General features: G+C 44.1%; 1 protein-coding gene across 2 annotated transcripts in view; it reads right to left on the bottom strand.

The window, feature by feature from the left end:
* LOC136296449 (high mobility group protein HMG-I/HMG-Y-like) overlaps positions 1-17,388 on the bottom strand; it is a 64,734-nt gene extending 47,346 nt beyond the window's left edge. Inside the window, exon 1 of one of the 2 annotated variants that reach the window (XM_066195567.1) lies at positions 17,310-17,388. The gene's annotated coding sequence lies outside the window, so the exon portion shown is untranslated. Of the gene's footprint in view, positions 1-7,025; positions 7,070-17,309 lie in introns of those variants that run through there. The other variant, XM_066195565.1, reaches the window with a different exon arrangement.
* Positions 17,389-21,676: the final 4,288 nt, after the last annotated feature.

Below are 21,676 nucleotides of genomic sequence, written 5' to 3'. Positions count from 1 at the left end.
AGACTTGGAATCACTTATTAATTTAGTGAAAGCCTCTTAATTTTGATCTTTTGTCTGCATTAATTGATTTGCTATCAATAACTTGCATTGATTAGACCTCCAGACCTGGCAGCCGCTGAAGATGAAGAGACAGAGACTCTCTTTCAGAGCAGGAGTTCAAAGCCTGAAATGATTAAAAAAGACAGCACCTAAACGGCTGATAACAAAAAAGGTGTCATTCTTTTTCCATTCAAGTATGAAACTCTGTGCAGTTAACCCTTCTGTACCTAAAAACGCTCTCAGGTCTAAGGTATTTGTATAACCTAGAGCAAGCTATTAGATTTACTCCATTTTGCCATTTTAATTAAAATATTATGGATGCTCTTAAACACCTGACAGAATGAGAACCAAGGGAAAATTTTATCTCCTTCAGCCACAAAGAGAGCTCAGGGAAGGCAACCTGACCCAGAGATTGGCTCAGGTGGTGCTCTCGGATCCCTGCCAGCAGACAGCATTGTAAAGAGCGCTTCACCAAGTCTGATTTAATTTGCGGCAGATCCAAACCAAATGCAACAGTGAAATTTAACAGTCATCAGTTAAAATTCTGACAAAAAGGGTTTGAAAGCTGAGAATGGCTTGCTAGTCCAAGATGCCAGGAAACCATTAATAAACCAGCTCCCTGTCAGCAACTGTGCTGGAACACAGCCCTGGGCTGCTCCCAACTCAGTATCCCCTGCATGAGCTACAGCAGGGGCAGAAGGTCTGAATGCTCACATACATTGCTCCTCTACCAAGAAAACCAAAGGTACTGCTAGGGAGAGCTCTCAGGCCACCTAAGAGAGGCTATCTGGGGACAGACATAGGCACCAGCTGGGAACACCTGAGCTACCCTGCATGCATCTAGGGGAAAAAAAAATCACAGCCAGTACACCCATCCAAGGATCCACAGTCTCAGGTGGCTTTGTCTGCTTCAGGCTCCGAATCTCCAGTAACAGCTTGCTGAACAGCACTGGACTGGCTATTCACTTTAGCCCAGCATCTGAATTAATCCAGGTGGCCACTGCCCACCAAAGACACTTCACTGTTGTTTGAGACATCCAACAAGAGCAAGACAGCACAGCAAGTTTTTTTCATTCAAGCTGGGTCAAGAGCTCTGGCCACCCCCCAGCTGTGACAGCACAAGCCTTAAGAGCACACCTTCCTACACCTGCAGACTTCCCTGTCAGCACACACTTCACTGGAAAACAAATAATGTAATTCCTCTTACAATTTCTTTGGTGGCAGCACAGAGCACGGATCGGGTACAGCACCGAGTAAGTGACAATTCCTGCCCTGCAGAACAAGCTTATCAGCTGCTGGTTCCAAAGAACCTGGTTGGACCACTCCTCCAGCACCCTAGCCCAGTGTAACGGAATTCTAACACAGCACTTCTGCACTGGGAAACTGACACAAATTGTACTGAGTTCCTGCATTTCTACTCTGACAACAGCACACAGCTACCAGGACTTGAAATCCCTCCCTGTGCCATCTCTGCCAACTCCTCCTTTTGCGAACGTTTTTAATACCCCTCTTCTTTAATATCCCTCCTCTCTTTTTCTCCCTCCCCTCCCTGCATGCATTACACGTGGGTGCTAAATACCTCTGCAGCTGTAGTCACTCCTCACAAGCTGTTGTCCTGCCCTACTCAGGGGTCTCATGTTTACCACATTTGTTCTGCACATGTCCAGAAATCCCAGAAAAATGGACCACACTCCTAAGTTCTAGCTACACAAAGTTTCTGGGAGAACAAGGAATGTGTTGGCACCCACGCTCTGGTCTCACACTATAAGGAGGGGTGAGTTCCTGAGCCCTCAGGCTCATAAACAGCTCTGGATACACCCAAATACTGCCACACACGTGTCTGCTGGGAAGGAACCATTTCATACAACACATGAGAAATACAGCCCACTGAAATTAAAGATCCCGCATTTTCCAAGTCCTTTCCTTTTGTATGGAAAGGCTGTGTCAGCCTTTGTCCTCCACAGATTAAAAGTGAATAATGATTGGGACACTGGAATAGATTGCCTTGGGAAGTTGTAGAGTCTCCATCATCTGAATTTTTTTGAACGGGCTAAACAGTCATCTGTCAAAAATGGTCTAAGTGTTAAAAACCCTGCCTTGAGGAACAGAGGGAAAGGAATAAAGGAACTCATATGCTTTATTTTCTGTTTCTGTAATTTAAATGTAACTTCTGGGGACTATGGAAATTCCACTTGATCCCTCAGTTGGGCACAGCCTACCTTCTCCTAAGGCCTTGTGTTTGATGCTGATGTGTAACAAAATCTCTGCTCTGCAGTAAGGGTGGCCTGCTACCTGCAATGGTCCAAGTGGTCCCTCCACATTAGTTTCCTACATTTGTAAAATGTAGAGGGATGAAAAGCACAATACTGCAAATATCTCAAAAATCTCTGTATTTTAGAAAGGAACTTTTATTCCTGCTTTTAACACATGATTAGTAGATCAAAATAACTGAAAGCTTTATCTGGTATCTCCCAGATACTAACACTGGGTGTACAGACATCACGCTGATGTGCACAGGATGAGAACTGAGGGAGCCAAGTTTTTTCCCACCCACAAAGAACAAAAATAGGCTTTTATTCTGAATTACTTATTTTAAACTAAAAACTAGAAAGAACAAAAGCAAAGGCTCCAGGAAGTGGAGTCTGCACCCGCATCTTATTTTAAGATGCAGCTTTGATTCTTTAGAAATTTAAAGCTGCATTGCACAGAAAGCAGAATCAGATCACTGATGTTATATAGCTCACTATTTCCAAATATCAATCTAGGATCTTAGAAGCAATAAAGATTCGATAACACTCCACAGTCTCCAGCTCTGAAAATGCAAAGATAAAAACTGTAACAATTAAGGACAGATACAGATATGCAATATACATTGCACAGATGTTTTATTTCCCTGCAATTATATATATGTCCTCCAAAATAAAACCCAACCTTCATTTACTCAACATTACAGTGTTGTTGTATATTCCTCATGAAAAAGAATCAGTAAAAATGAAGGAAAGTGCTCATCAAGATAGCATCAGCATCCAGACTAATCACATACACATTCCACCAAATTAATTTCTGACATGTTCAGATGCTGGCCCTCCATGAGTAATTATTACACAAATATTTCCATTTTTCCTCTTCAGTCTCAGAAGATGTATCTAAAGTAAATATTTTTGAGCAAAATTGGCAGCATAGTTTTACACACCTACTGAAAACCAGCACACATACATCCTTTGGGGATACACACAATCATTTATGGAGACTCCACACAACCACGTGCAAACTTACTGGGAAACAGAAGTTCAGCATCAGTTACTGAGCAAAATCCCTGCTGAGAGCACAGGCTCTGATGCAGATTGTTAATTCTGACCTCAGCACCTCAGGACTGCTGGCTGAGGCCCACAGGCAGAGCAGGGCCACAACAGCTGTACACAAGCAGTGTGCACAGAGTGACTGGGATACATGGAGAGGGATATTCCCCCCTCAAACACAGGGACACATCCAGCTCTGCCAGCCGGCTGCCAGACACAACGACTGTGTCCACAGCAGGCAAATGGAGCCACATAGCATTCCCATTTTCTGATGTACAAAAAGTGTTCAATTTCATCTTCAATCTCTTTACTTATTGATTGGTTCTCTCAACTGATATCCCAGAAATTCTCTTGGCTACCGAGGCAAAAAAATGCCAAATTGCCTTGTTCCTTGAAGTTTTTCCTAATCCAAGGGAGAAATTCAAGGGAAATAATTTCATTTGGTAACAGCTGGTTCCCCCTTTCCTGGTATCCCACCCAGTGCTTGGAGAATTTCTCACTCCAGAAACCCTTCACAGCATTCAGCTTTAACAGTGGTTTAGCTGCAGACTCACAGTCAGAGCAGTAACATACACTGTTTATTCTTCCTCTCCAATGGGTGTTTAAGACAGTCCACAAAGATATTTAGGTACCCCAGTTTACCCTGAGCTCCATAAAGAAGGTAGTCAGCTAAATGCTGTACAGCTCTGAGCTTGCACTTAAAAAAAAAGCTTTTTCCAATTTTGGCAAGTGATTGGAAAACAAGTCTTCCAGTTCTGATGAATAACAGTCTGCTTTGAGTTCAAACCCACCGCTGAACTGCAGCTTCCCTTGCTTTAATACGAAGGCATAGACCAGCAGAGACCACATTTCAGCACACAAATTAGGAGGGGCAAGCTGTAGGTGGCAGGTGATGTATGGCTATTGCACCACCTTTTGTTTGATTAGTGATTAGGAAGTAATTGCCTCTCTGCCCAAGAGATGAAATCTGGCAGAGTCCTTCTGAAACAAACATGGCATTTATATATTCCTCTAAAAGCTGTAAAATACTTCAGCCTCCAAGTACTGTAGTCCTAATAATCTCTGAATGTAGTTTGATACAATCCCTGTGTACAGCTCATTAGGCACTGAATTCTTTGAAATAAAAAACCCTTTCCTGTCATCCCTGCACAGATCTAGCACAGATGCCCCCACTAAGCAGATGCAAAATGCCACTGCAGTAAGAGGCGATAATAAAGGAACTTAATTGGGTTAATGCAGTCACATATGGTGATGGTGTGGTCCTTGAGAACATTCCCCCTCAGCTTCAGCTTCCTCTCATATCAATCCTCTCCAGGGACTGAAGGAACAGAAGCATGGACAGGGAAAAATTCAGATTTATTGGCAGAGGTGACATTTTTGGATGAAAATACTATTAATCACAGTCACTGAGGCAAGATCAATAAAAAATTCATAAAGAACACATCTTGTAATGTGTCCATGTTCTAAGAAACACTGACAACCATCCCAGCACCACGACACTAAAATAAACCAAATGCTTTTCCTCCCCGGAGTTTTTACTTTTGTCTCTTCATCCCATGTAGCAGAGCTCACAGTGAGGATGCTGCTGTGAGCACTGACACCCTTCACCAGCTCCAGTGGGTGCTGTGCTATACACACGGGGTTTGGGACATGGGAGGTTTGACAGGCTCAGCTAAGAGGGAAAAAAAAAAAAAAATGGGACTTTGCTGTGATCAGTGCTTAGACTTGAGGGAAGGGGGTGGATGAAGTGAGAAGACTACAGATTGTACAGTACTATACATTCCCATATTTGCTTCACTTCTTGACCGCTCTGCAATTAACTCATGTTCCCGAGAGCCACAGGTCTTGCATGCGGAATGAAAAACTATCTTTTCACTTGGATGCTCATGCCTTTTCTTGCTGTAGGTCCTTTATACGTAGGCCCGTCTGTAATGGGGCAAGAATATTTTCCTTTGCTTGTCAAGAATGGCAGTGTTTCTTATGTAAAATCCTGTCCCACTGGAGCGTGAGAGAGGATATTGCCTACGACAGTGGCCTCCAGACTTTTAACTACAGAGCCTGAGCAAAAACCAACCCCATTAAAACACAGCTCATCAGCTGTCCCCAAAAGTCTGCTCTCTCCCCCACCCCCCATCAAACCCCCTGCCGGTCAGTGCTTATTTTTAGGGTACAGCTAAACCCTGACAGCAAACCAACAGTGCAGTCACAGAACTAGTTCTTAATTACAAGAAATTCACTGGGGAGGAAAGGCAAAAACAACCCAGGTGAATTCCTAAAATGGCTTTGTCAAATCTCACCTATTTCATAAGGGACACAACCACTCCTGACCGCTTCATTAAAGCTCCAGTGTCTGGACTACATATTTAAGTAGTCATTTAATTTTAAATAAAATGGCTAGAATAACTGTATTGAAAAGGAAGCCATGGAAAAGCCCGAGAATGCTGCATGTCAATTACACCCTTTGTAAGAAACTAAACATACGAAATGCGATGTCTCTAAGTGTGTATGTTAGTAAGTATCACAGATTTTAAGTCAGCACCTTGATTTTAGGAGGCCTGGCTTACGATGTTTTGAAGCAGACACCTGCTCCAGATTAATATTGCTATGAAACTCTGAATAAATTGTCTTCTGTTCTCAGAGCTCATTGCTGCCTGAAGTGCAGCTTAACCTCTCTTGAGAGAATAGCCCAAAGTGGAGCAATGGAAACTTGTTTACAGATAAATTAAATTTCCAGGGCCAGAAACACCCAACAGTTACCCCCAGAGAGTGAAGGTTCAAGATATTGCTGGATTAAATGGCTTTCCTGTGCCTCTAGAAAGCTAACAATGGACATGCTTATTATTTATATCCAAACGGGCTGGCATGCCTAATATTTCAGGAAACATATTTTGCAGCTGTAATACAACTTGAGGAACACCCTATATTTCACTGATACGAGGTAGCGTAATAGCTGAGCAATATACCTTTTTCTATACATCACATTCAAAGCTGGGAAATATTTTTTTTCTTGTTTGCTGCAAACATGCTTTTTCTTATCTATAAAAATAGACATAATAATGATGCTTTACACAGCTCTGGAATCTCACAGCCCTTTCAGGGAGCTCAGCGTTTGTGCCGTGGAGCTGAAACAGTACCAGCACCTCCACAAATCAACCAGCGAGTAGAAGATAAAACATTTGTGGGGGAGCCAAGACTACAACTTAGAGCTTTTTCCTGCTGAGGTGCCCAACACTGAGAAGCGGTTATTTTCTATAATTACAGAAGTGCTAGTTATCACAGCTTTAGAAGCTTGGTGCTATGAGGCAAATAGGATACAACTGCAGAGAACATTCTGAACTGATAACATTATAAATGCAGCAAGCGCTGGGGTTTTATGGATAGTTTTTTCACTCTAACCAGGTTATGGGGCAGATATTTTGCCAGAATAACACTTCTAACATTAACTAGAACCCTCAGTTCCAGGGAGACGCATTAGGTTAAAGCACTCCTTTCTTAGCAAGCCATACATCACCTCAGGACGGGAAACTACAGACCGGGGGACCCTTCGAACTTCCCTTTCTACATCCATTGCTTTGCTTCATATTAGTTCTGACGCGCGTCAAAACCACACAAAAACCAGGGAAACAAACCACCGAACTCTTCCAGGGCAAGCAGAGGACGGGCATTAGAGCAGCTGAAGCGTCTTACCGGCGCAGGAGAAGCGCAGAGGCGGCGGCCGAGGCGCGGGCGGGCGGGAGGCGCGCGGTTATCAGGCCCGGCACGGGGCAGGTGGGGCGGGCCGGGGGCGCGTCCTGCCCGGGGCGAGCCCCCGGGGGCTGCCAGCCCCTGTGCCCCAGCCGCGCCGCCCCTGCTGCGGCACAGCCCGCGGCTCGGAGCTTGCCCTCGGCACAGGACCTTCCCTGGGTGGCGATCAGCCATTCCCGGGATGCGCGGTCACTCTGATGGACGGGCTGCTGCAGCGGCATGGCTCCACGACGAGATGGCTTCTTCTAAGAATTCAATGATAACGCAAAGAAGTGCACTAGAGGTGGGTGCTATTGACAGCTGAATCACGTACACCTCCTTTAGATAGTACACAAGAGTTCCAGGCTGCCTAGGCCCGAAGGGGAATCACCTGTAGGCAGTATTATTAGCAGGGTCCTTTCTGACACGCGGTGTCAACGCCTCTCCCTTACGCCTGGATTGCGTTTCCATGCAATCATTGGCTCTGTCTAAGGGCACCAAGTTTTAAAACCAGTTAGCAATGAAATCTACCAGGAAGACAAAAGTGAAAAACCATTGCTTGCTCAGAAATCTGGCCCAGACTCAGCCAGCAGCTGGCAAGCCAGAAGTGTATTGCTCATCCCATGAGCAATACACTGGTCTGTGGGTTATGCTGCCTTAACCAACACCGTCTGCTCCCTAAAAGGCAAATCCCTACATCCAAGGCATTCTCATTTTGCTCATCTGCAGAGATTGGTGCTTACAGTAACAACAATGGGACGTTGAGTTTGTGTTCTAAGCTGTAAATAGAGTACCTAGCTGCAGTAGTTCTTTATCCATTACAGAAAAATTGCCTCCGTTCGTGAGGTGCTCTTGCTGTTTCACATTCCTAGGCAAGGAAACTGATGAGTAACTCGAAAGCAGATGGGCAGCTGGAATGGTTAGATGATAGAACAGCAAGTGGGAAAGCAAGCAAGCACGACAAATGCCTGTGCCTTTGGAAGGGGCAGTGAAAGTGAAATCCAACAGGAGCTTCTCCTGACACTACACAAGCAGCATCTCCCTGACATGTTCCACAGCAAGCATGTGCAAACAGGGATTTTCTAGTTAGTGACAAGCTTTGTGACGCCTGTTGTCACCTCAGGATATGGAGTTGCCTTCACTAGCATGGTAGCCTTCTGCCACTGGCCTGCATTCCACCTCGGCAGTCTCACACCAGCTGGCACTGACACCAGAGCTGATGTGGGTCTTGGAGAAATTCATAAAGACCATACAGCACTCATACACTTCCTTCAGCTGGGGATCATTTGTGTGTGTGTGAGAGGGAGAGTTGTCTGCAGCATCCCTGCAGCTGTGTTTCACTGTTCACCTCCACACCTCATTTCCCCACCGTGGTGACACTGTCGTGTGTGCAGGGCTTCTCTGTAAGTGTGGAAAGGTCATTTCACTGGCTGATCCTCAGCAGAGTGCCCCGGGCAAACGTGAACCTCTGACAGTTCTCGATCCTCATTAGACATTCCTTTGCCTTAGCAGATGAACCCTTTGTGATACCTGATGTGTTTCTCCTTATCACACCTCTCGGAGATGGGCAGCTCTAACCTTCTCCTTAGGAATTGGAGGTTAGGACACAGAGACTAAAGGCATTTTTTAAAGATCCTTAAGAAATTTATGGATGCAGAGTTGGCTGATACACTTTTCAAATGTATAACCGCAATTCAAATTGCTGAATTGAGAAGCCCCGGGGAGTCTATTTCCTTTTGATTGATATCAATGGGAATTAGACATGTTTGTTTCTGAAAATCAACATTTTTAAGAATCTAAAAGCCTGATTTTCAGCACCTTTCATACCACATAGCAGGAAATGCAGTCAGAGTTTTCCAAGCATGAGGCTACTGCACTAGACACAGGTCCTCTTCTTTCTTTCTTTTTTTTTTTAAATTAAAGTCACCAGCCAGCCTGCAAAGGAGGAGTGTGTTATTAGACAAATTCAAGAACACATCTACAAGTGGCTACTGAAAACAGGGCAGGGATGAATCCATTAGCATCACTGATCCAACGTTTCTGAACATGGAGGGAAAAAGCAGAAAGTGCCACAGCTCCCAAGCTCCCCCTGAAGAGCATGTGCTTTTGCTGTGGGGGAGACAGAACACTTGACCAGATGGCCCAGTGCTCTGCTCCAGGAAGCAATTCCTCATAGTCCCATGTTCTTATGTCTCAAATAGTCTCTGCTGTGGCAGTACAAATGCACCAATAGCCTGCCCTAAACACCAGCTTCTACCACCCTGCAGTCACTCTTTCTGCTGTAACTCCTCCAGCTGGACAGGAACACATGGACCTTGAACGATCTACTTGCCATTTGCTATGTAGACTGGTTTTTGTCCTGATCCCATACATTTTTAAATTAGAGTCTGAGCTGGTTATCTTCTTTGGAGCTATTTCATTGGCACAGTTCCAAACCTGTGAATACGCTCTGCTTTTCCCTTTCTTCTTCAGACTCTTTTACATTCCATTTTTTTTCTTTCACAGCACTGTTATTGTGGCAGTGGCTGGCATGATTATTGCTACTTACTCCCAATCCCCCAATGGCAGAGTAATACCTCTTTAATTGGGTATTTCTCCCTCCGACACTAATCTCCTAACAAATGCTGATGCCGTGTTAGATGCTGTGTGGGGATCTCTCATCGCTATCTCTTCAAGCAGGCAGTTGTATGTGGAATGAATGCATAGTCACTCAGCATGGATGGATTTGTCTGAGTCCCTGTCAGCTCCCTGGTTTTGTCACTGAAATCTTGCACTGCGGATCCGGATTTCTATTGCTTTAACTTTTTGAGGCAGATTTATCTCAACCCCTGTCAGATCAATGGGTTTTGTCACAGAAATCTATGTGACTTTGCTCCCTGTGGAGATCTGGCTAGTCAAGTTTGTGGAGGCTGATTTGGGAAGCTGAACCTGAGGCCTTGTTTGGCCATGTGGAGGGGAGGGGGAGGTAACAGTAAGAACTGAAAAGAGCAGAGGCCTAACAGCCAGAAAAACTTAAATAGAAACTGCAGTAGCAACCTACATCCAAAGCCCAAGACAATATACATCCCAAGAGAGCACATTCGGTCTCACGTCCATGCACACATGGGCTCTCTATCTGCTGGCATCATCAGGAGCTGCCCGTGGACTGCAGCCCTGTGACAGTGGCTGAGATCTGACAGGGCTGTAGGTCTGATGCAGATCAGCCTTTCAAGCCAGTCCTCTCTGCTTGCTCAAAACCCCCTGGAGCTGTGGAGGCAGGAAGTCCGTAGGAGGCACTCCTCCTTTAATGTCTCCAGAGTATATTAGGAAACACTGTGCTATCGGAGATGATCCTTCTCGAGGGATACAAGCCCAATTTTCTTTTTGCCTGTAGCCATCAGACTGCGTGATTGTCTGACACTGCAACAACACAGTCTTCCAGATAAAGCTTAGCTTTACTGAACTGCTACATGACCACTTTGTCTCCTTAGCTGATTCAAAAATTTCCAGGAACAGCTTCAGTAAATGGAAGTTTCCTGATGAAAAGTACATTGTTCAAATAATCTTTTTGTTGAACTGAGGGATAACATTATTTTCTTTGCTTATTACTACTTGAATGGTTTTTTAAATAATGATTATCACAGTTGAGTTTGACCATGATCAAGGTCTGAGTGAACTTTTGGAACAAAGTTGTAGTGGTAATAATAATAACAATAATAGGAAAGCAGGTAACATACATTAAAGGAAGAGCCTGGTGTTGACTGATAAAGATTCAGACTTGTCTGGAACAGCCAACTCAACCTGAAAGCTCAACACAGCAGGGATGGATTCCCTGTTGGTGAGACTGCCTCAATTTTGTGTTTGAAGCAGAACATTTCAAAAAGAAAGGGTACCCCAGGAAAAAGGAGATCTGGGGAAGGTAGCCATTAGCATCTCAGTATTAATGAGAAACAGTGCAAATTTTTGGCCATGGGTCACCTCATTGTTCTCTTTGCAATATTGCAGTCATAGGCTTTCTTTAGAGCAGATGCACATTTCTGTGCCTGCTTTGTAATATTTCCTTTCTTTTTAATGGCGCTCTCCTTTTGTTGTATGCTTTTCTAGTTCAACTTTACCTCTGGAAATTCTCCATTACCATTTTTTACCTTCTAATCCTTCTTCATCCATCCTTCTTTCCATGCCTCATGTAAACATTCATGCTTCTGTTTTATTTCTTCCTCTAGGTGGTTATCTATTATCTTTTAACTGGTGTCCCTCCTTAGTTTTTTCCCTTTCCCATCATTTCATGTCCTTCTGTTCCCTCTGCTGCTAAGGAAGCTCTAGTCCTTAGATATTGAAATGGCATGTGTAGTTCCTGCCTGTGATTCTGTGCTAGACACCTCTGTGTGCCTGTGCAGCCTCAGACCCAGTGTAAGCCTGGCAAATACAGGAAACTAAGCGGGAAGCAAAGCTGAGTGAAAGGTTGCTTACTTGTGCCTGTGATTTGTGGTTGTTTAATAATGGCCTCCTGATTAACACAGACCTCAATTCCAGAAATGCCACAGTGATAGATACTCAATATTTATCTTAATAGAGACACATGATTCCCTTACCATTTAAAGCCAGTGCTAGCAGTACAACTATTATCCTGGAAGTTGTTCACACCACTGCCTGTGTGCGTATCGCCTGGTGAAACACAACTTTAATTCTGCATGGGTCCCCAAGGACTAACAAGGTGTTAAATGATCACTATTACATGCAGCTGTCACCATGCCTGCAGTTCTGTCAAACCACAAGAATGATGTTGTAGCTTTCATGTTTCGCTTCAGAGCAATGCAAAAAAGTATGTCTTCAGTAACGTTGCTGGAACTGTCCCTTCAGAAGTCATCTTGACTGCCACAGCAACTGCTTTTCACAGAGGTCGTCGTATTTTATCTGGTTATAGTTAGTTAACAAAAAAGAATTACAAGGCTTGACTAGACAAAAAGTGATGAGGTACCTGTAGACATCTGACTGTTTTAGTCCATCTCTCTTGGTACATCCTAATGTGCAACAAGGTCACTTCAGTTAAGGAGCTTTAAAGTACTTGCTATTGCTGCCTTTAGACTGGCTCCAGAAGCACAGAAAATTACTTTAGTCAGATCACCTCTCTGTGGTCTTCTTCTATAGAAAATATGTCCCAAGCAGGTAGAAAGGAAGAGCTAAAGGACAATAGCAGATCAGTCATTAGTAAGACAAGAACAAAGGCTGCCTGTTCTGTCCTGAGCTAATTTTCTGTCCTGCCTTCACCATAGTTATAAACCAGGCTGATTAGCTCAGTCAGCCACCCTGGCTCAATAAACCAAGTAGAGGGTTATAACTACCGTTTAGCAAAGATCCAGGCCTAGGAATGAGGGGGTGCATAAGTGCATTCACAAAGATGAATACATAACTGGATTACTGCAGCATTAACTGGGAGTGCCTGTGAGAACACACCTCAGGTGCTCTCAGATGTCAGAGCTGAGAAGGCAACATTTGAAAACTGGTTTGGAAGGGACTTTAGCACAAAGTGTGGGAGGCCACATTTGGAAAAAAAAAATAACTAGACTAAGTTACACCAGCACTGCTGTGGGAGGAAGACTTGCACAATGCCTTGACTGCAGCCATGGCTGTTTTTCCTCACATTCGTGGGCTCTAATTCTACATCAAATAAGAAGAGGGGGAGTGAGAGACAACACTGCATCATCTTGACATTCCTTTCTAAGTATATAAAAGATGAGCTGTAAGTTCCTCAGCATCTTGCTACCATATAAGCCAGCAACAGCAAATTGCCATGTCTAGAGCCATACAGGACAGTGACAGACTGGGGAAAGCCAGCCTAGTTCTGCCAACAGCAGTGTCCAGCCATGTTTTCCAATAGTTGGCTAATTAGTAGAAATAGAGATTTCCAAAACAGCGAAGATAACTAGGAAGCTCTGTAAAAGCCTCAAGGCTGCCTGTGAGACAAATCTCAGAGGACTGTGATACAAAGTCTTTGCACGTGTGCCCCTGATTTAAAGCTGACAGAAATCCGTGTTGGACTGGAGGCCTGATGGACATTTATTTCCTGAAAGTAGCTGATGTTCTCTGCCCATCTTTCACTGGATAGCCACCTACACCACTAAAGAAACAGGCTGTCAGCTCATACTTCCAAACTTCTGGGTATTCAGCCTGGAGCTATAAACTGACCATGGGGGCTGAGGTATCTTAGCTGCCTCTGTAGAGATCCGTTGGTTCAGGACTGCGGTAAACTGGCAATGTGTGGGGAGAAGGAACTTAGAGCTTTTGTGGTAACTGCAAATCAAATAATTTCTGTGTCTATCATATAAATTTATTAGTTTGTTTCTATACTTGCCACACACTAAAATTCCATAAAACTTAGAACTCTGAAACATTCTTGTTAAATATCCAGGGACACTGGTTAGTAAAAAGTCACTGGGGGTGCAGAAGCATCAGGATACAGCCTAAATAACAACTTCAGAAACCATGGAAAGTCAGGTGGATTTACTGCTTGGGCCACCCCAAAATTAGCTTTTCAAGGGTTGTAACTTGGGACAATATTGTACAGCAGTAACTCCAACTTAAGCACTTGTGTAGGGCCCCATCTTTAGAATCATTAAGGTTGGAAAAGACTTCTAAGATTTTCCCCTTGAAATGAGCGATAGAAGTCACTAAATGGTTATACTCAAAGTAGACCTCGAAAAAAAGAAGTTAATATTTGAAGAGAACTGCAAGATAGGAAGCTTCCAGTGCTACCAGGGAGGTTAAGTCCTCTCCAGTTTGGAACCAAACATGCAGTTGTAATTAGTATCGTGGTAACTACTTGTGTGAATACCCAAAAAAAGATCTGGTTGTTTGTCCAGAATCTCTTAGATCTGGCAGTTGGGTCAGAAATCAGAATGTCTGGTCAAATCATCAAAATTCTAGTAACAGTGAAAATGTAAGGATTGTTTTGGAGGTTATAAACCATGTATATTACAATAATCAGCTTCTTTCTAACCCAAACCTCCATGAGGCAATCCCACTGTACTTTATGTCATTCAGACTCCTCAAAGACAGAGCCTACAGCTGAGTAAATATTGCATTGTTTAAAGATCAGAATTTTATGGTCCAAGTGAGGAGCAGAATCGTGAGGGCTCCAGTAAGATGTTTTGGTAACAGCCTGCTGTCACTTCTGAGTAGCAGGGAAATGTGATGTGTGAGAGACAGACTGACAAAACCTGGGCTCACATCAGGTGCTGCTGCAGACTCCAAATCTGTTGTTTTGAACTGCACTTTATAGGAAACCAGCAGCTGATACTGTCTACAGAGAATTGCGGTTTCTGAAACTATTGAGTGGTCTTTTAAGGCAGTCCCATACAGAGCCTCCATTACAACAGGTAATCAGAGTAAGAGCTTCTTCAGAGAGAACAGGGTTGAGTTCCTTGGAAAGTACTTGGAAAAGATAATTTCAAACTGTTTTTGCAGGAAAAGATGAAAAAGAAATAGTAGATATTTATCCCTGATAATAAGTAATTCACTGATGGAAACAATGCTGAATGTTCCAGCTACTTCTCAAAGAAACTGACCCCAGTCTAAAGTCTTCTGAAACAGCCAGGCTGACCCTCAGAGAAAGTGTAAATTAAACAGCAGAATCATTACAGGGCATGGAAAATTATGCAGTCCAACTAAGAAGGACTACTATTGCTTTTTAGATTGGAAGACTTATTTAAATTCAATTAATCAGACCACCATCATGTACAATTACAACTGTATCTCTCAGTGATTCTTCTGCATTGAGAACCACATGACCTTCAGGAAAACTGAGCTTAGCAAATTACTGCTTCTAAATTTTATGTATTGAAAATTTGGTGGGTCACCTGCAGACGTGACTTTTGGGTGTGTTGAAACGGTGACACAGGCAGGCCAAAGGAAATATCCTTCCCCTTCTCCCTGCAGTGTTAAGCACAGATTTGCAGTTGTTTGGGAACAGCTCTTGGTTTTGGTAAAACATCCCTCCCCCACTGTAAAAGCAGATTTTTCACATCAGCTTCCCTGCAGGTTAAACAGAATGGGTCAGGGCCAGCTGCTTGTACAGCCTCCTTTTAGTCTCCTCTAACATTTGTGAGATCACCTGTAAGTTGGCATAAATAGTTAGGGAAAGCAGCAATGTTGGAAGCAACTCAAGCTGAAAGTCAGACTAAACGAACTCCACTGCAGTCTCAGTCTCAGGTGGGAACTCTGATAAAATGACAGCGTAGAATGACAGCTTAAGAGGAACCTGTGGGTGGGTAGGCATTAAACCTGTCCCAGACACACAGACTCATCACCTAAGTCACACAAGAAGAGGTTGGTGAAACAGCGCAAAATTATCTAATTGTATTAGGAACAAGAACAACTTATCTAATTCATGTGTTGTTCTGCCAGAAATCCAAATCCGAGCTCACAACACTGGAATTTTGGATATCTTAAGATGCAGAGCAAAGTGTCAGATAAACTCTCATCTTTATTCAGGATCAAAATCAACTGGATTTTTTTGTGGGCATCACAGATTCAGTCCAAATGAAGAATGCAAAATTTGATGCTGCCTTTCTCCTAAAACCTTCTGCACCATAAACACCAGAGCAGCAATATTTGGTGCTGAAACAGTCCCCCAGTCAGCCTCAGAGCTAGATGAAGCAAAATCAACACCACTACTAAAGCAAAGTGAAGAGGAGCTTGCAGTGAGCCACTAGTTTTATCTTACAGTCAAGAAATTACCAGTGTGTTTGATTCTCTACACCTTAGCAATGCTCAGTATAGAAAAAATATAGAGTAAGAGTACCTAGTGCCGCTGCTTATTGAAATAGCTAATGGTCCCTTCACAAGGTAGCTCTTGCCCTAGACTTGATTTCTTTTAGCATCTAAACAGTGCTGAGAAAACCACTAATTAATTCTTGAGCCCTTGCAAACAGCCACCTTCCTATGGTGAACCTTCTTTGTATGAGACAATGAACACAAAACTGTCAGGCTCTGTCTCCACAGGGGACAGGCTTGGTGAGAGCGTGATAAAACACTTGAAGCGTCTCTGGCCCTTCCTCTCACACGGTGCCCAGAGCAGCTGTTCTGTAACAGCTCCTGAGCATCCAGAGGGGCGGATTTTGCCTAAGCCACAGTGTGAATGGCAGGCTTTGCCTTCTCGGGAGCCACGGGAAGGTTGATCCTCCGCTGCCCTGGGCCACGCCTCTATCCTCTTTGCTGGTTAGAATCAGGGAGACACCTGCCTCGGAAGAGGCTCGCTTGGCATGCAGTGCAGCAAGGGATTTGCAGTTGGATGCACAGCTCTGTGGCTGCTTTTAAATAGCTCGCAGGAGAAAGGGCAGGCACTGCAATGGGGCTGGCAGAGTGCCCCAGCTCACATGCACCAGGCTCTGAATGCACTTGGACATGGGAAGGAGTGAGGAATACTGTCCTTTCACAGTGATGTACTAACCCAGACCCCAAGAAAAGCACCGGGATGTGCTCCTCTGGCAAATTTGTTTATGTTGCTCAGTTCTTATGACCTCTCAGTAAACCTGTTTTGAAGGCTTTTGAATGTCCCACTACCCTTTGTCCAGTAGCAGAACTTCTCTGCACCCACTGTACAGATATCTTTCTCTCTCAGTTCAGTGAAGGGTTCTCTGGTAGCCAGTAATCCCCTGGCCTTGCAGACCTTGGTCTAATGTGAAGAACACACATTTTAGTAGCTCCCTGGATATGTACCCCAGTGCACAACTGAGCACACAGAAGTCCAACTTCTGAGACAACTGACAGACTCTGGGCAGTGGGTGGTGAGCTGCACACAGATACACAGAAGGATCACTGCTCCCCAGGGAGCCAGCATGAAAAACAGCTGCCAAAGGAAACCCTCCTAACTTCCTGCCAGGGCATGAAAGGGAATGACACCATGACCGACAGAGTGACAAGTGTGGAGTGACAAGTGTGGAAGGACAAGTGTGGAATGCCTCACAACAGGGACTGATTTGTTGGTAAGGCTCCGAAAACCCCACAAGGAAGAGGAAGAACAGACAGCCTCCACCAAAGCTGTCACCTCCATGGCGTCCAATACCCTTTCCATACATTCATCAATCACAAAGCCACATCCCAGACAGGCAGGCCAGTAGCTCTGGGGTAACATACACATGGACATCATTTGGGTTCCCTCGGGGATATCTGTTCTACAGCTGGGGCTCCCATTCAGTGATAAACCAATTCCCTTAATCATGAGACTGTACCCTTTCTTCTCCAGAGAGATACAAAGAACAGTCTACTTACCAGCAGTAAGGGCCCTGAACCTTCCTGACAGGTTTACGTGGAATCTGTCCTTGGGACTTCAGTGGAACTGATTCCCATCTTTCACATGTATGTGACTATAATTTCCTGTTGGAAATTTCTCATTCTCTGTTTCTTTTTGTAGGATGGCCATCAGTGCTGCAGCTCAATGCCGACACTGAGTTCATGCCACCACCTGCGGTCAATAAATGCCTGAGGAGACAGAATAAATAGTTATTAGACGTAGTCTAGATTTGCTGTCATATTGTAACTAAGCACTGGAAATCAAATAAATATAAGACAAGCAGTTAAAATGTCTACAGAAAAAAACAGACTCAGGCAAAAAGGCTTAATCTGCAGCATTAATGAGTACCAGATTGTTCCATCAATAGTATATGAGGAGCAGCATGCAAGAAGGCAAAACTCCTACAAGTTCCCTGGGACTTGTATCCTTGTAAAAGGCCCAGTTCTGGAGAATACTCAAGGACATGATTACGGTTAAGCACGTGTTTAAATCCCATTGATCCAGTGAGACAGAGATACAAGCCCACAAGTTGGGTTTTTTAAATCAAGGCATTTTACTAAATTGAAGAATATTCTGTGCAAAAAGCTCCAAGTCAGAAGCAGGAGCACCTGGCAGGATGGAGCTGTCCAGCTCTGGTCTGATGGATATATGCAGACATCCTGCTGTCCCAGCTCTTGGGAGCCATAGCTCTGTGTTTCTCTGACAGCTCAAGAACTTTCCCTAAGATGCACCTCCTAAGCCAGCCTTTGTCTGTGCCACACATTATCGTTTTTCCCTAATGCAATCCTCAGTATAAGGCTCTAACGTGGCCTGGAACCAGGTGTATGTCCTGACTCCCTGCCTGCGTGGGGACAGCTCACAGAAATGCACCAGCACGGTCACCATGTGCTCCCTGCTGCACATGCACAGTGGCAGATGAGCTGTAGCAGTTCCAGGATCCAAACAGGACCAGGGCCACGCTTCATACATGGAATGAAAAACTAGATTCTTTCTCGAGCTTGCTGACTTAATGAGGGCTGAGAGAAAGAGAACAGAGGAATAAACACAGGAAAGCTCAAGGGCTTGAAGGACAGAAAGAGAGTCTGAGAAAGGAGGATAGTAAAAACAGATGGATAATATTTTATCTGGTGAATACATGCACCTAAATCCCAGCAGAAGCAATACAAGGATATGGATTTGTGTGTGCAGCCCTGCCCACCAGAAAGGCCCATACCATATTAATTATGTCTGCCATGTCATTAGCTAGCTGCTGCAGAGCAAATAATAAAATTGCATCACAAAAGCAGTAAAGACAACTGGCCAGCTCTTGCTGTGCTTAATTCAGATTGGCTCTGTGTTTCTCATCTATTATTATTCAGTTTCAACTTACTCCTTTATTTCTAGTGTCTGATCAGGCAAAGCAGAAGTAATGTTCTCCTCCATGCACATGCTATAATCTGTTCCTATTCCCTTAATAATGAGGGTTACTGTGGACAGTGTTTAGGAAAGCAGCAAAAATCAGTGTGATGGGTACTGAATACTGAATGCCCTGCTCTTCCATGAATGCTTTGCTGCCTAAAGCTTAAGAAGCCACATGGGCTGTTTAAAGAGAGGAGAAAATGTCATCAATTGGCAAAGCCTTTGGAGCCTAGGGCTTTCATCCCACTGTTACACTGAGGTGAAGCCTCTGTGGTGTTTGTAGGTACATGGAGCTCATGTTTTTCCTTTGTAACAAACAAGTTAGGTAAATGTGCACAAATACAAGGGAAGGATATCTCCACCATGCTAAGTGCAAAAATCCTTAGTTTTGCCTCCGTGGAAAGACCAATTGTCTTGATGTTTAATCTTTATGTGACCTTTAATCAACTCAGTGGTGTTAAATCCAAGCTAGCTCAATTCATAGGTGGGATTTCTGCAAAGACAGTGGGGCTGCTTAAATGGGTTTGCTTCTATTCATACCATAGTCCCTCTTTAAATTCCTTGGGAAAAAAAAGACTGAGTCTGCAGTCTAGAAGTAGAAGACATTGTTGAGAGAGAAACTGAACTAGAAACAAGTTTTAAATTATAACCTTGCAAATAGACCTGATATTTCGGAGAAACAGCATTATGAAAGATGTATTGTAGCAAGACCCAGGTGGGGTATTTTAATAGATGACTGGCTTAGAAGCATTAGCAGCATTGTGTGGCACAAGCTGATAGGCCAAAAAATGCTTATAATGTATTGTAATTAGGAAATAGTTTGGCTTCTGATTTTGATGGTGTGAATGGTAACATCCGTACCGTCTCACCTTTCTCATGAGACTAAAAATGGAATAAAAGTCTTTAAAATGCCTCTCAGGAGCCCTGTCTCTGGGTCAGAAAAAGGGTTTTTCCAGCAACCCACCCCACAGGGAGGGGCAATGACAAGGTCCATTGGAGCTGGAGCTGCTGACAGGAGGACTCCCAGTTTTTCCTGTACCCATAGCTACAGAGGTGTGTGACTCTTGGCTTGCATCTCTCCACCTGAACATGGAGGGCTTAGTATAAGTGCTAGTTAGAAGCTTTCACACATGCCAGGAAGCCACCTTGGTTTGATGCCATGGAATAGACACGTTCATTCTCCCAGAGTTGGGACCTGCCCAAGGATGGCAGCAGACATTTACGAGCACAGGTGTTCCTGGCAGGTGTTTTGTTTCTAAGGAAGCTGCCTTCTGGCTGAGCTGCTGCCAGCCCATCTCTCTGCCTCCCCCATTGCCACGCAACCTTGCCTCCCCCAGGGACTTTCAGGCAGGCCTATTTCAAACAGCAGGCACAGGCAATGAACACATCAGGCAATTAAATGGCAAATCAATTCGACTTAGCTTCTCTTGGGAAAGCAGCCCTTGGGAGACAGAAGAATGAGGCAGCAGGAGACAAAGGTAAAGAGAAAAATTGAGAGGTACAGGAGAGAAGGAGGAGAGCAGAAGAGCCAAGATGGAAACACAGCAGGCAGAAAGGGCCATGCACAATGCGGTGTGAAACCACAGCTGCAGGGGAGGAGGCGTTCAGGGGAAAAGGGATATGGCTGGCATAGGCAGCATGAGAAAGACAGCTGGGGAGAAGACATGGGAAAGAAAGAATACGTCTAAGGGAAAGTAAGAACAAGACAGAGAAAAATGAGACTGGAAGGGGTGGGATGATGAATATAGCAACAGCAGGGAATGGCCTCAACTGCCTACCTGGATCTGCAAAAATGTAAGCTTTATGAATTTGGAACCATCAGCAAAAAAATGTGTATTTGTAATATCCCATTCACTTTATTTAAACTGATGGAGAATCACTGGATATTGACAGAGAACTTCTCTCCCTGAAATATGCCATAAAGTCAGAAGCTTCCTGATCCCAATATGAAAAACAGACAGTGGCACTGACAAGCAGAAGGAAAGGAAATTAAATGGGCTGATATCACGCCAGCCGACTGAGTGGAACATTAGAGGAAAAAACAACATGAACTCCTAACTAGTTTTCAGTTCCTATCTTTAGTAATCTAAGATACTGGTAGGACTAACCCACTTAGTAATGCTGGTCACAGGCCTTCAAGAGTCAGGAGTAAAGTATCAAAAATCTGAGAGTCTTTTCTTTTAAAAGTCACATGGTTCTTGTTTTTTCTTCATTAAAAAATGAAACAAAACCACCCAACCCAAATAAACAAACAAAAAACTGCCTGTGATTTACATGTTCAAAGGTGAAATTCTTGGGGAGAGGGAGAACACTGTAATTAGGGGACCCGGAGAAGGTTTGAGAGTTTGCAACACACAAGGACTTCCCATTGTATGACCTTCATCCTGTCAGACTCCCCTTCAAGAGAAGTGGCCTCGTGCAGGATGTCTCTGTTTGCTCTTCCTCCTCAGCTGGGAATAGTGCAAATCCCTCTCTCCCTGCTGCCAAACCCAGTGCTGCTGCTCTGCAGGACTCTGCCCCATCCTAGGGGTGCACTTCTCACACCCCCTTTACAGCACAGCAAGGAGCCAGTCACAGGAGGGAAATCTAAATGTCAGGCCTTGAAGCTGCTGTGCCAAAAGACAAATGAAAATATCTCACAGTGACTCCAGGGAAGCTACCTCTTTCCAGTTTTTCTGCTAATGCTCTGTAGTACCATTCTATCCTCTTATAAATTTTCTTCTTGCATGGCTTCTCTCCAAGCCCATCGAGGCTATTTACATACACCCACCATATTTACAAGAGTGCTGTGAAGACGCAAAAGACAAAACCAAACCAAACCACGCAATGAGTCAGTGCCAGAAACGGTGATAAACCCAGACTCCTTGCTGTCTTTTTCCTTCTTATTAGGTAGACAATGCTGCCCTTTGCCCCTTTCAACTGTCCTGTGACAGATTTTGAAAAATAC

This window comes from Chamaea fasciata, unplaced genomic scaffold, assembly GCF_029207755.1.
Source record: "Chamaea fasciata isolate MVZ Bird 193981 ecotype frontalis unplaced genomic scaffold, bChaFas1.0.hap1 SCAF_13, whole genome shotgun sequence".
Taxonomy (NCBI): domain Eukaryota; kingdom Metazoa; phylum Chordata; class Aves; order Passeriformes; family Sylviidae; genus Chamaea; species Chamaea fasciata.
The sequence above is the reverse complement of the archived record's forward strand: the minus strand, read 5'-3'. Positions and strand labels throughout refer to the sequence as shown.